The sequence below is a fragment of the Cupressus sempervirens genome, chromosome 8 (assembly GCF_028749045.1).
Source record: "Cupressus sempervirens isolate cs-2001-9-10 chromosome 8, ASM2874904v1, whole genome shotgun sequence".
Classification (NCBI taxonomy): Eukaryota; Viridiplantae; Streptophyta; class Pinopsida; order Cupressales; family Cupressaceae; genus Cupressus; species Cupressus sempervirens.
The window spans coordinates 230056173-230072214 of record NC_143125.1 but is presented as its reverse complement, the minus strand read 5'-3'; the positions used below and the strand labels follow the sequence as shown (position 1 = coordinate 230072214).

The following is a 16042-nucleotide window of genomic DNA, read 5'->3' as shown; positions in this document are numbered from 1 at the left end:
CAAGGTCTTCAGTTTGAATATGAGGTCATGGGCCTGTATTGTAGGTGTGCTCTTGCATTTTTAGAAAAATAGTTTTACCCAATCGAATTGTTAGACATTATACCCCTACATCATTAAAAAGATAAAATTTATTTCATTACGGCATATAGAAGAAGAATATTATATAAAATCCTCAACCCATTAAAAAAAAGTTTTTTTCATTACCACATATAGAAGAATAGTATATGAAACCCTTGCCCATAAAAAAAAATCAAAATGTTTTAACAAATTTAACAAATCATGATCTAATTGAGCGGAGCGTTCCCCGAGGCGTATTAATTGTTTGTCAAAATAGATCTCAATTTAGAAAAAGGAGATGTTAATTTGAAAAAGGCAGAATTCTAATTTGACCGTTGGTTAAAAGCAGACTTCAAATTTCAAAAAGGAGAATCCACATTTGACCGTTGCAAAAAAAAAAATTCAAATTTCACACTCTTCTATATATGGACAGTTTGATTGAGAAGCCAGCAGACACCTCGCTGTTTTCATTTTGATTTTGTTTCCCTTTGACATGGCCATGCGTCCTTTTTCCTTTCTCGTCGTCTGAGTTTTGAGTTATAATTTTTTGTCATCCATTTTTCTTTGTATTCTTATAATTTTATCTTTTTATTTGTTCCTGTTTGTGGATTTTTTTCGTTCAGTTTTTAGAGTACTGTGTATGTTTTGCGTGTGGATGGTAACATTGAGGAAGGCAGCGTTAAGGAGAATTATACAGCCTAGCGAGTGACTGATTGAAGATGTAGCAAGGAAAATACTGTAAGTACATCATTATTCTCCACTTGATTTCAAATTATAATAAGTCTTCTGAATCTAATTTTGAGCAATCTACAACGTAATTATTTTGTGCAGAATGTTCAGAGCATAGAAATTTCTTGCATAATTTACATAGGTAGTTAAAAACTAATGGTATTTTTAAGATTGCAGTGCGTCTGCATTCTTAGCAGTGTACATAAGAGGTCTTGGTTTATTCAAGTTGTGCATCCTTCCTTGCTTGGTTTGTGTCCTCAATATCGATAATAAAGAAGATTGGAAGGTATTTTATACTTTAATTCAATTTTCTTTCAATGCATTTTCTGTAACAGGGGCATTCACGGGTCCCTTCTTGAGTTTACTCTGTGCACTGGTGCTTAATGCTGCTGTTTGTCTGTTAATGAATTCTCTTTTTCCTTAAAGAATTCCATGTTCATTCCTGTTTGTATGTTCGTGATCACATTATGATTTCATTTATTGGTCTGTTAATGGATGCCCTTTTTCCTTGAAGAATTCCTTGTTCATTGGTGTCTTAATTTAGAGCCTGGGTTCACATTATGAGTTGGTTTGACGTGTACTCTGTACCCATATATTCAAGTAGAGCCTCCCACGAGAAAAAGATCATATGCTTCTTTATTGACTGTAGCTTTTAAATTGTATCAATCATTAAGACTGTTGCAAGTATGCTGCAAATTTGAAAGGATCCAATGACAATGTTTTGAAATTATGTAAACTACAATGTATGATTTTCCAGTTTAAAATTGATTTTATGCCATTTGATTTATCATAGAGAGAGTCTATAGAGTTGCATTACTCTTTGATGGATGAGCAGAGGATGTCCTTCACAGCCTGCATGTTTATAATATGGTAGATCTAGTGCAGAAATATACTACATCACAGAACGAGTCAATATTACCTTCAATGGAAGAAATTATGATTTTCAGTTTATCAATTAGATTAGAACCATTGGAAATGAAAACTCAAAATCTATTGTTCCTTGATTACCAATTTAGGCTTGCATGCTTTTCTCTTTCAAAAGCTTCTTTCGTGTTCTTTAAAGATTACTCGATTGCTTGCATTGACCTTGGTATGAACCGTCTCTTTTGTCCTGCAACCTCCAGCAATAGATTATGAAATTGTTTATAGCCATAGGAGAAGACACTGCAAAGATTCAAAAAGTAGATTTTAAAAGAAACTGAATGAGATAAGGAACATAAAATGGAAACAAAACTTTCCTTTCTCCCCATCACTTAAAGCCATTATCTCATATGCTTAGCAAAGCAGATGCAGATACAATATGCTGACCAAAGCCACAAAAGCCTTTAATGTTGGATCTTGAAAATGTTGTCTTTTGGAGCCTCAGGTTTGAGATCAGCCATTTCCCTAATTGGCACCATGAATGTTGAAGCTCTTCATGTTGTATGTTTCTTTGTCTTTGACATGAGTTTTCTGTCATGAAGAAAACCCCTTGATAGATATATAAGATTATAGTTAATTTTTAAGATTATTATAATATTGATGCTTTTTTCACTATGCTACTGAAATACACTGCACGAGAGAAAAAATCAATTGATAAAAATGGAAGATGCAGATAAATAGATGTATAGAAAAGTAAAAGTCAACCTGGGGTTATGGGAATAAGTATTCCAGATGCTTAGGGGTCTTTCTACTTCATTGGCAGCTTCTTCATACTAATACGAAGCCAAAACAGTTTGAAGATGTGGTTGTGCCGAATATGAATCCAATGGGAAATCCACTCTTACTTTTATTTCTTCCTGAGCCAATACACCATACTATTGAGGCTCTCCATCCTCTCATGCTATTCATTATAATAAACTATAAAACTTTTAGATAGTAAACTCGATGAATTTATATCCAATACAGAAGAGAGTACAGTTATGCCAGGAGGGTCTTGTTAAAGCAGAATTTTCTTGCAATGAGTCCTATCAAGCTTAGAATTGACTAAGAATAAAGTAGGTTTAGCTATGTGTTCATCAATCCTATTAAGCTCAGAATTGCCTAAGAATAAAGTAGATTTAGCTATGTGTTCATCAGTATCTGACTTGATGCCAATGATTTAGTATTTGTCTATTTAGTATCTGTCTGCTTTTAATGATTTGGGGGCATCCCTAGAATACTGGAACCATTATGAAGCTAGGAAACTACTAATAACTTTCTTTTCATAGCTACAAAGTTAGTAGCTACAATGGGATTGGATTTCAAGGATGAGCTTGTCACCCATTTGCTATAACCTGTAGAAAAAAATTTGCTATAATCTTTAGAAACATATATAGACTAACAAATGTAAGGTGATGTTCTAGGTGTATGGAATGGAGTGTGCTTCTTGTGTAGAGGCAATAGAGAGAACTTCTGGGAATTATGGATTTTACCGTTGCTCTTCTTCAAACTGGCTGACCTTTTTGGAGGTATGACATATTATTCTGTTCTACTTCAACTTCAGCTTTGATTTTTCGTTAGTATTCAAATTTCAAATGATATAGTAAGTTCAACTTCAGCTAGACTATTTTGTTTTGTACTAGGATATATATACATTTATTCCGATTCTTTCTTCTACCTCAAATTCCATTTGTGGTTTGAATTTGAATCAAAGTAACGACTAATCCACTTGCCAACCGTTGCACAATATTGGGAATAAATCTGAATGATTGTAAAGACATGCTTTTATGCCTCTATCTCTCTGCATTTTCTCTCAAATTCTTAAAAGATACCCAATGCTTCAAATGTTTTCCAGGCAGTTAGTTTCAGTACATCAAATATCTATTTCCAAAATTGTTACATTACAACCATATGCTCACATTTTAAATTTGGTATATACATTTTAGTGTCCCACTCAACTTTTCATTTCAATTTTTTAGAGTACTTATGTAGTGATCAACCCTAACATTAATATAAAAAAATTTTTGCTCTTTCCATTGTATATTCTGGTAATATTTCTTTTACCTACGGTATCCTAATTGAAAATGTGTCTCCAACCTTCAATTTACAAAGCATCTTTTCAGTTCAGGCAGTTTCCCATTGTGACAATATTTGTTGCTGATGAAGTTTCAAGTCTAGTTGTATTTTCTTAGGATTAAAGAGAAATATAAATACAATTACATGTAAATATAATTAATATTAGAAATAAATAAAACATACAGAAGAAAACACAAGAAATAAAGATTTAACGTGCTCCACCCAATCTCTTTACTACATCTACCAGAGTGCTAGTCTAATATTCTTATTATCCAGTGATTAGGATCCCTTTTTGTCTGGGACAAACCCACACCCACACCAAATGAAGTAGGGGAAATATGGAGGAAAAAATCTGTCTCATTAGACTTCACATAACAACATGTTTTCCTCTTCTTAAAGCTTCATACAAAACCATGTCCTCTGAATCATTCTCATTTAGGGTTAGTTCTGTGAGAGGCTCTTGGTAAGAGAAGGCAGGGTTCGACACACAAATGAGGCTGAATAATCGCTATACTTTGAAGGTGGACAATCTAAACGATTCCTTTGAGGAGATGAAGCTTTACAAGGATCATTAGGATTCATTATAGAAGATTTTGGAGATTTTGGTCCCTTAGACCGCTTGGTCTTGTTGACATCATTAAATTTTCTTATTCATTCATCTTCCTTCCAAAACTCCCGAAAAAAGCATGTTCTGCACACAGTATTCAAATTGCCTCATAATATTTTTAAGTAGTCAAGATCCAAATTAACTGATTATCACTAGTTTCTCCTGGGTTTTTATTAAATGGACCGGATCGCCACAGAAAACTGATACAATCATTGCCGAATCGCTGTTTCAATCATTTCTAACATTTGGCGTGGGGACTCTTGCTGCACAGCCCTTGTTCATGATAGTTTGTATGCTTAGATAGCAATAGATGGCATAGTTTTTAATGAAAAGTTCAACTCACTTCTATAATTTTATTTATTTATTTAACATCTTGTGTATAGCTATTTAATTATAATGATGCTTAGATAGCAATAGATGGCAATGAAAAGTTCAAATTATGTCTATCTTTTATTATTTTATTTTATTTTATTTAAGATATTATTTTCTATCTAAGATACCATCTTCTATATAGCTTTTTAATTCTAATGATGCTTGAACAATCTTCTTATTTTAATATATAGTTCTAGATGAAGATTCTAATGTATAAGTAATGGTTTTTAATTTATAAAAGATTTTATGTTAAATTATTAAAGTATTCTTAAATAACCCAAACTTTTTATTTTGTATAATTTAATGTTTTTAAAGTGCATAGATAAAGTGCAAGAGTCAAGAGTGGCAGAACAAAGCATTATAGATATGAGGTCACTTAAACTTTATCTTTTATTTCTTGTAAATGTACAAATCATTTGATAATTTTTATGTTTGGAGTGAAATGAGCATTGTGCAACTTTCTGTTTAGAATACTATAATTTTAAGTGATTTGGTTGGAAATAGTTTTTGTAAGAATGCCTCTCCATAAACATCTTAAGAATGATATGTTTCAAGTTCTTTTTTTCTGCCATTTAATCACATTAATGTTTTAAAAGTTAATTAATTATTTTTTGTTAATTAAAAAATTATATAAATATTTAGATATGATCAGTGAAAATATGGAATATGATTATATAAAAGTGTATATGATTAGTATAGCTTGAAAAAATGAGTAATTAGTAAATAATAGAGGAACTAAATTGTATATTATGTATGTTTAATATTTGGTATTCTTGTGGATTAGAACTTAAGGCTTTTTTATTAAGGTACATGCATGTAAATTAGTCTTGTGGTGTGTTGTGTCAATGACACTATTTATATAGCTAGTTCAGTAGTATTCTTGTGCATGCATAAAATAGTTTTCAATGATAATGGTTGAGTGACCAACTCTAGCATATGATAATTCTAATTAAATATGGTATATGATTGTGTACATAAGGGTTGAATATAACTTAGTTTTATGTTATGAGTTACGTGGCTTTTGAATGAAGTGCATTGAAAGTAATGTGCATCAAACTCCTATAGTATGCCTAAATGGGTAATATGTGCTTAGTGAAATTATATATCACATGTTATGTATAGATTATTTTTCTAGTTCTAATAATGCATATGTCATTAAGTTGTATGGGATGGTTTGGATGTTACATCAAACTTCTATTCTATTCTAAGTTCTATTGTTAATTCATTATGGTTGAGTGACATTTACTCTTACACGTGATAATAATATGACTTTCCATGAAGGTTGTAATGCCACTTGTCATTGAGTTCTATCATTTTGTTTAAAGGTTTTGATGACATATATATCATCAACTTAAATGATTGTTACTTCAAGTGTATTTATGCATGCACCATAGTTGACTAATATTGAATAGGGTATAATTTTCCATGTTGGGTCTAATTTTTTCATTAACTTTTAGAGGTTTTGTTTAAAGGTTGAATCAAATTCCTATAGTGTTCTTATTTTACTTGTTCATGCACCATGGTTGAATGAAGTGTGATAATCAAATGCATATTGGCTTTGTTTTTAGGTTGAATCAAATTCCTAGCATACAAGAACATTAAACACTATAGTCATTTATTATAAATTAGCTAGACACCATTTGTGCACTAATTTTTACTATTACTATATAATTTTTACTATTACTATTACTATTACTAATTTCATAAGCTCAATGGAGTCTCCTATAATATGCCTATTGTGATTATTCAAATAGTGACTATTGTGAAGGATTTGAGTATTATCAACTTTGTATGAAATTTGTGTAACTAATCTATTTATAACCATCCTGCACCATAGTCAATGATGTTAACTAATGGTGATTAATTATATAGTTTTTTTTAAGAGTTCAAGGACATGTGTGTCATTAATTCTAGTGTGTATGTGTATTAGGGTTTAAGGGGATTTGATTAAATCATTGTGTGATGCTTAATATGTATGATTATGCCTCATGGTTGACTGACACTAACTCTTATGGTTGATTATGCCTAATGGTTTGATGATTCTTATGGAATATATTATGCATGGTGTGTATCGTGGTAGAAAAACATATATGAAATAACATCGTGCAATTTTTTTAAATTTATGTTCAAGCTACATTGTGACTAATGTTCATCAAAATTTATGGTTCATGTAGCATTCTTATCCATGTATGGTAATAGGTTTTTTTAGTGATGTCAATGAGTTGTATGTAGTTTGATTGAAGAGATTTGATAGGAATTTTGATTGAAAATTTACATGATTTTGTATGAATTCATTATGGAAGCTAATTATTAATGCTAATTATAAATGACTATTGTATGATGGGTTTCATTTGTAAGTAATAGTGAGATTAAATTGAGTTGTATTTTGTTTGAATATTGTGTCACACTCCATAATCTTGGTATGCATCATAGTTTATTAATATTGATTCTTCCACATTAGTGTATGGATTCTAAATAAAGTACAAGCAACATGTATCATAGAATGACATCATGGATTTGGTTTGGAGGTACTAATGACATAAATGACATTGCATGTATGATTTTTGTGTGGGGGCTATGTCAAATTCATTTGACAAGCATGACACATTTGATCTTTGTGGGATAATTGTTTAATATTAAATTTATGTGTGGCATTTCAAATGATATGTGACATGGATGGTGTAAAGTTTGACGAAAAATGTGAAATTTCATCCTACTAATGTAAGTCATTATGTGCGAAGCATGCATCACAACCTAGTGCTTGCATGTATGAATGTATGTATATATATCCATGTGTGTTTTTCATGCATGAATGAATGTACCCACATATGAACATAATTCACATAGGCATCTATGTATGAATGTATGTAACATGTATTAATGGATGGATGGATATATGGATAGATGCATGCATGTATATATGTAGATATGCATGCATGCATGCATATGTATTTATAGATACATATATGTGTGGTGTATCTATGGCATGGATGTATGTGTGCAGGTATGCATATATGTATATGGATGAATGCATCGATACATGCATATATTGTGTGTATAGATTATGAATGAATGTATGTGTATATACATAATTGAATGTGTGAATGAATGTATGAGTGTATACATGCATATATGTATGAATCTACATGTATGGATATAGATGGATGATGCATGGATATATCTGTGTATAGATGCACATATGAATGTATATGTATGGAAATGGATGGATGTAAGCATGGATATATATGTGTGGATGTATCTATGTAGGCTTGTATGTAGGTATGTATTATGCACATAGATTCACTCATGTGTATATGCATACATATCTATATGTATACATGTGTATAATTGATATGTATGAATGTAGGATACATGGATGCGTGGACCTATATATGAACATATAGATGTATTTATGCATGGGTGTACACATGATTGCATTTGTATGAATTTTTAATGAATGTATGATAATCAATCATATGCATAAATGGATGTATGCCCATTGTTGGATGTACACAAATAGGTATGTATGTATGTCATGCATAAATACATGCATGTTTGAATGGATGAATGTAAGAATGCATATTAGAATGTATGCATCTATAGATGCATCTATATATATGTATGGTTGTATGGTTGTATGCATGCACATGTGTATGAGAGTACACATGCATGTGTATGTATTTGTATATATATATGGATGTGTGTGTATACATGGAATGGATGTATGAATGTAAGATACATGGATGTATGCACCTATGTATGAATGTATAGATGTACGCATGCATGGGTGTACACATGATTGCATTTATATGAATTTTAATGAATGTATGTATAATCTTATGTATGAATGGATGTGTCTATGCTTGTATGGATATATGCCCACTATTTGATGAACACAAAAAGGTATGTACACATGTCATGCATACATACATGCATGTGTGAATGGATGAATGTAAGAATGCATATAGGGATCTATGCATCTATAGATGCATGTGTATATGTATGTATGGTTGCATGCATGCACATGCGTATGAATGTACAAATGCATGCATGTGTGAATGTATGTATGCATATGCGCATATTGGTTGTGGGGCAACTTATATGCACCTATATTGCAAAAATGTGCATATAAGTTGCACCATAGATGGTTCCCATGAAGGTTTCTATTTATATATATATATATATATATATATGAATGAATGATTGCAAGTATGCACATATGAATTTATGCATCTATAGATGTATCACTTGTGAATTTGAATGAAATAATATTTGAATGTATGGTGGATGTACAGATGCATGCATGCATATAAGGAAAAGTGCATTGAATTTGTTGATCTAGGGGATGAAGACCTAATATGATCAAAATTAAAGTAATTAAATTGAATAGATAAGATGTTGAGCTACCTAAAATATTAAGTGCAAATAACTAAGGCCCGATTTGGTTGCAGGAATAAGAATATAGGATTAGGAATGCATATTCTAAAATTGTTATTCTAGAATAAAAAAGAAGAATATGTTTTCTCATTATTTTTTGGTTCAATCAGAATTTGATGGGGTATTCACAGACCGAAAAATTTATGTTTTTTGAAATAAATAAAACTGGGATAGGAATACATTTTCCAATTCCAACTATTTAGGTAGAATTGAAAATACTCATTTTTGGGCCAAAATAGGAATATGTATTCCTATTCACAATTGTGATTTGGTCCACCCAAATAGAGAATATGAAATTTTAAGAATTTAGATATGCCTATTCCACTGATATTCTCACTACCAAATGAACCCTAAAGGTGATGTCTTGCACTATACCTTAGAGAGACTGCATCTCTGTGACCACACCTTAAAACTTTTATTCCCTTATAGAGTGACTCTGATTCAACTCATCATCAATTTTTTCTCTTTCTTGTCTCTAGCACATGGGACAAAGTGACTTTCCAGTGCCACCACCACTAGTCACTCTAGATCTGTGAGACCTCATAGTGGTCATACTCATTAGCGACACCCTTCCATCTCTTCTTGGCAGTGGTTTAGGGCTCCTACTCACCCTATTCCATACCCTTCGGTGCTTGGCTTCTTTCTTTTGAGTAAGGACCCTTAGTCCTTGCCTCATTCATGTGCTCTTGGCTTCTTCTAGTTCTCTTATTTTTCCTATTTGCTTTCCTTTCTTTCCTTGGCACCATTTAGTTCCCTAGCTGCTAGTAGTCTTTTATCTTGTAATCTTTTTAGTCCCTTAGACCTTTGTGATCTCTCATTAGACATTAATAAACTTAGCTTATCTTATCTTATCTATACAAAATGTTGAAACTTATGATCTCGTTGCTTTGAAATACTCTAAGTAAAGGATGACAATGAGGACAGTGAACAAATTCACAATGCACATTTTTCTTTTACAAAATAATAGAGAGGATGAATCAAAACATAAGTGATTTAAAAAATGCTAAAGTAATAGGTAAACTAAACTAATTGGTATCAAATACATTAACCAAATATTATTACACAGTAGCTGAATAAACACCAATAAAAATGGTGATAGGTAATCATATGGATAATTAAATAAATAACATTGCAAGTAGTAGATAGACAATATGTGATATGTTACCAATGACATAAAGCAAAAGTGTAGATAATTCCCATTCAACACAATGAAATAAAGCTAGTGAAGGCAAGAATAATCAACAAGAGCCAAATGTGATAACAATAATAACATGTTTTTTTTCTATTTTTTTTCTTTATGATGAAAATGAAAATTTATGAATACAACTAAATCTAACTTTTGATATGAGTTCCAAAATTAACCAATATCAAATAAATGGAAAAGAGTGGAAGCAAAAGAAAATGTAAATCTATACAAGCATAAGTTATCACTAAATTGCCTTACAAATTAAATTATTGAGAAATGAGGAGGAACCATGTGGGAAGGAAGAACTCAATCAAAACTTCACAAATGTAATCACATAGGAAAATTGTATACACATATGATTTGTCAAAATTCACCAAATCATGAGGTCATTAAAGATACACACACAAGACAATTTTATCTTAAACACACCAACAAAAATCTTCGCTATGATTTATCACAACATGTAAATTGCAAAAATAACTAACTCTAAGAAAGTTAATAATTACATTGTAATCATAACAAAACACTTGGCATACTATGAATCAGATTCAATCAAAAAACTATGGAGGTTCATTCTTATGGTGATCATCTCTTACATTATGCTAGATACAAGGTATGATGGAGTCTGTACCCATAACTATTTCATCCTAAACCACTTCAACTATGGAACTAAAATCTCCATCACCTACTACCTCTTCTTCTCTATAAATAAAAGTATCATGGTATATAAGAAGAAATCCTATGCCAACTCAGCTTTCCATGAGGGCATGTTGTTACTTATTTATAAGCACTTTAAGGCTCAAACCCATGGTAGATCCATAGCCCATAAAGTGGAGTCTTGGGAGAACACAAAAAGCTCATATCTCCTATCTAGCACTGAGGACAATGATGGGCTTCATTCAAATGATGAAGAGGAAGTGGCTAAATATAAAGGATTTGGGTAAAAACAAGAAGAAAAGTGAACCCAAAAAGAATATAATCAATGAGTAAAGTTATTAAGTCTAAGGACTATAATGAAGAGGATGATGGAATGGAAACAAAGGAGGAGAATAATGTGCAAGATGAGGGTGCTTACAAGGTCTCAATTTGTATGAAGGTAGAAAGCCCAATCAAGAGGAGAAGGGACACTGAAATGGATACAAATCAAGATTTTGGTAAGGAAAAGGAGACCCCTCTCCATGCCAAGGAGGAGAGAAATGAGGATTATGGCATAAAAAAAATACCTCTACATTTGGCTCTAGGGACAGGAAAATGGTCTGGAGAAACTTTAAAACTCAAACTGTGAAAATGGGCATATGAGAGAAACTATCTAGCCCAAGGTCTTGGAGGCTAATGATGGTAGAATTCATTTGAGGAACATATTGATCTGACCATTGTGATTCTAAGTGATAATACCAAGGAAGCTCGGAATAGTATGGTGGACAACTTCTGATCTATCAAGTGGATTTTTCATAAAATAGAGGAGATAAAGAGTAGGTTGTAGGGTTTGGAAAGGAAGGAAAGGGAAGACAAGATTGATAGAATCAACAGACTGGATATCAAGATTATTGAGGTGGAAAAAAGAATGTAAAGGACAAAGAGCTCTCTCCACAGCACTGCTTTCTAGAGCTTCAATATTATCAAATGCTTAAATGATAATATCAAACAACTTCATACTATGATGGTGGTTAGCATAGGGGTGAAAGATGACATGGAAAATTAGGACAATAAGGTAACAAAAGAGGATGTCAACCCCCTTGTTGAGAGCCCAAGCAGTAAATTGAGATCGAACAAGAAGAAGAAGGATAGAGATGACTCTCCTAAAGACATACAGTTGATGAGTGAAGCAACATAGACCATGGAAATTTCAGAGCTAAGTGCTACAAAGTTGGTCAAAAATATGGTGTCTTGATTAGTTCCCCCGACCTTTCTATTTCCCCTTTGGTTTTTTGTTTGTTAGGCTTAGCTACTCCTTTAGAGTTTGTGTTTTATTTTGTCAAGTTCTTGTGGCCTTCTATGGCATGTTGTTTCTTGTTGAATTGTTTCATACTCAGGACATAATGCTAGTTTCTTTTGTTTACTGTTGGGTTTTAGGTACCCAATAAAACCTATTATACTTAAAAAACACTTCGCTCTTTGAATTCATAAATCAATAATACATAAGTCACAAATTTTTCACAAATAGTGGAAATATCACACCATGAGTGAAGCACATGTTGGATAAGCTTTATTATCAAAATCATCAACCCTAATAATTACATTATACAATGTTACTTTTACTAAGAAACTGGTAGCCAGTGTTTAGATTGTGTAAAAGATTAATATTATAGCGTAAAAATAATGGTTTATATGCACAACGATACCTAAACTTGTTGCTAACTACTATCCATGTATTTTAATCTATTTTTATTATGCATGTAGTCAATACATCTCAAGAAATATCTAAAAAAATAAAGAAAATCAACTGCAACAAACTTGACCTTTAGCTCGACCCTGATCTCCTCTTCTATTTTTATTCTTGATTTTTTGTCCATGGAAGCCCTTCATAATATGCAACTAGTAAATAATGACAAGGAACATAGTCTTATCTAAAGAATCACATAAAATTTATTCAAAATTAGAACTAGCATCAAAAAAATGTGAAGTAGTGTTATTGATTGAAATTGTCAGTGCTCGACTCTAACTCTAAAATTCTAGGTACAAAATTCCTCAAGTGTTGATCAATTTTCAAGGTTTTTAGAGTTGTTGAAGCTTTGGAGTTGTCAAATGTGTGAAAAATCAAAAATTAAATTGTGACTTATGGGTTTTTGACCTTAGGTTACATGAGTGTTCGACATAGAACCTATCAATGATCTCAATAACCTCTTAAAGACCAAATATTAAAAGATATTTGAGCCTCATTTGTTATTTTAAAAAAAAAATCCTTATACATAGTGAAAATTCCTTGAGCCCAATGAAATCCTCCAAATTATATAGAAGTAATTATGAGCCTATTACATGGTATTCAAGAGAATACACAAAAATTAGGAGGCATAATTAATCAAGAGTTTGGTCCAACTAATGAGACTAAGACATGGTTAGAGGATCTAGAGAAAGTGCAAAAGATCAAAGGGAAAATACTTAAGATGTTATTGCCCATTTTTACTTCTGAAGAGCTAGATAAAATTGATGATTGGATACAGAAGGTTGAAGCCAATAATAAAGTTATGATTACAATCTTCAATTGTATCTAGGATTATGTGCAATAAGATATAAGCCAAAATTTTGGAAGTGGATAAATTCTACCTTAGGGCCAGTTTGGAACTTTTTGATTATGACTCTAGGAAGACTTTGTGTTCTTCAAAGGTAGTGATACAGTAATTCTAGGCCACCTTTGAGGTATCCTCATCTAAAGTCAACCTAAGAAGAATTTTCAAAGCTGAGAAGACACTCAAAGAATTAAATAGAAGGATGCTCAATTTTGATGAAATAAGCCAAGAAGGCCACATTTATTATGGCAAAGTAAGGGCTAAATATGAGGTCCTATATCTACTAGATCCCTTATAGATAAAAAATTCTATAGAAAAATTCAAAGAAACATATCTAGATATCATTTTAGTCAAATGGGAAAAACCCCAAATGCTGGAAATTAAGATTTCAAACATAGAAGAAATTTCGCAATTTTGGCCACATGGAGGTCTACAAGTCTACAACTCCTCAAGTTCACAAATGTATATAAATGAATAAAAAAATTTAGCAGTAAATTTAGGAGTGTTATAAATGACTAGATATTAACTATGATTAGTTACTTGACTAAGTTTGGTCACTTATCTATAATTTTACTCTTTTTTTAGTCACATATTGCTATTTTATAACTAGTGAAAGTTAAATGTGTCATTGATATAATAGTGTCACAATTTGTAATTATTTAAAAACATTTCAACTAACCCTAAACTATTTGTCCTAACATGAATTTTTTTGTCTAGATGGCAGGGAAAACCCTAGTGACAACCCCATTATCACCTCTAACTTGCTAGAATGTTTACAATCACCCCAAATTGATGTATCCCCAAGGTATCCTAATCAATATTGGTTTGTGATCATCAGTGGTCCATATCTTGAGCTCATGAAAGATGCCACTAAACTATTATATGTTACAAGATTATATTGTAAAATTCTACAATTACCTCTATGATCTCTAGGAGATTTGAATTCATTTGAATTTGAAAAAGCAATCTCTTGTACCCCCAAAACTTGTACTTAAGCTAAGTTCGTTGGTTCACCACTACATATCTTTCCAACCATTCATCATGGAAATGATTCTTATGCACCATTATATCCAAATACATAATTAAACCCTAGTGAAGCCCCTATTTTCTCCACAAAGTTGTTGAAACATTTGCAACCACCATGCACTGAATTGTCCCTAAGGTGCACTAAGCAATATTAAGTAGCAATCTTAAGAGAACCATACATCATAGATCATAGGAGGTATAAATAAATTGTTAGATACTATAGGACCATATTGTCAAAGAATATAATAATCTCTTTCAGTTCTAGGAGATTCAAATTCATTTGAATTTGGTACAACAATCTCCCTTGATGCCAAAAATTGTAATAAAGCTTAGTTTATTGGTGCACCACTATGTATTTCTAATAAAAAATCATGGCATCAATTTTATTGTATCATCATATCTAGATAGGTAGGTGAACCCTAATGATAACTCCATTTTAGTAATAGAGTTGCTAGAACATTCTCCACTAGCCTAGACCAAAGTGTCCCCAAGGCACTCTAAGCACTATTGAGTAGAATTCTTTAGAGGGCCATAACTCAAAGCTTGAGAGGGAAATCAAAGAACTATAAAATTCTATAGGACCATGTTATCAAAGTATATAATAATCTCTCTTAGTTTTGGGAGATTCAAATTTGTTTGAATGGAAAACACTCTTCCTTGATGCAAACATATAACACATTTGATAAAAAGAAGTTCTAAAGATAAATTTATGCTCGACAACTTGGTCCTACATCAATGGTGGAACCTTCCCTTGAACATATGGTCCCCCTTGATCCAAAGTTCTGTCTAGACCTCTGTCTTGTCATTTTCGATAGGGCCTCTTAGGATATGGGTGTCACCTTTAGAGATAGGTAATTAACTTTAGGAATGGTTTTATGGTTGTTGGATGACCTGGCTTTCCTGTATGGTACTAGCCCCAATGTGTGCTCATAAGATCTTGAGGTTTCAAAGATCCCAAAACAAAGTTAGAAGGGGGTGTTTGTGGGTCAACCATCTGTGGACCCATCTGGGGATCTCCCAACTATCACTCAAGGGGATGCAAGTTTGGAGAGTATTCTTCTAGATTCTATGCTAGATAATATTTCTAGGTGGCTTTCACCAAGTTTCATGGATAGGTTCTTATCTTATAGGCATACCATTGTTATAGTTAGGAAATGGGTATCCACTAAGTGGAAACTCAAAGGATCTATTAAGGTTGCAGCCATGGTGAGTGCTCTCTTCCTATTTAAATTTTCTATTGAGGAAGACTGGAAATAGATCTTGGTAGAAATGTGGAGATTTGGTAAGCATCTCCTAAGACTAGCTAAATGGAAGTCTAGTTTCGAACCTAGTATTGATCTGCAACGAATGGCCTTAGTTTGTGTTAGGGTTCCAGTTCTACCTCTAGAATTTTGGGATGAAAGGATATTTAAGTAGATTGGAGAC

General features: G+C 32.2%; 1 long non-coding RNA gene across 1 annotated transcript; it reads left to right on the top strand.

Moving 5' to 3' along the window:
* The first annotated feature begins 533 nt into the window (after positions 1–533).
* Positions 534–14612, top strand: LOC149542337 (uncharacterized). Its single transcript, XR_016355188.1, has 3 exons — positions 534–795; positions 3111–3215; positions 14309–14612. It is a non-coding gene; the product is annotated as an uncharacterized LOC149542337 (long non-coding RNA).
* The last annotated feature ends 1430 nt before the right edge of the window (positions 14613–16042 follow it).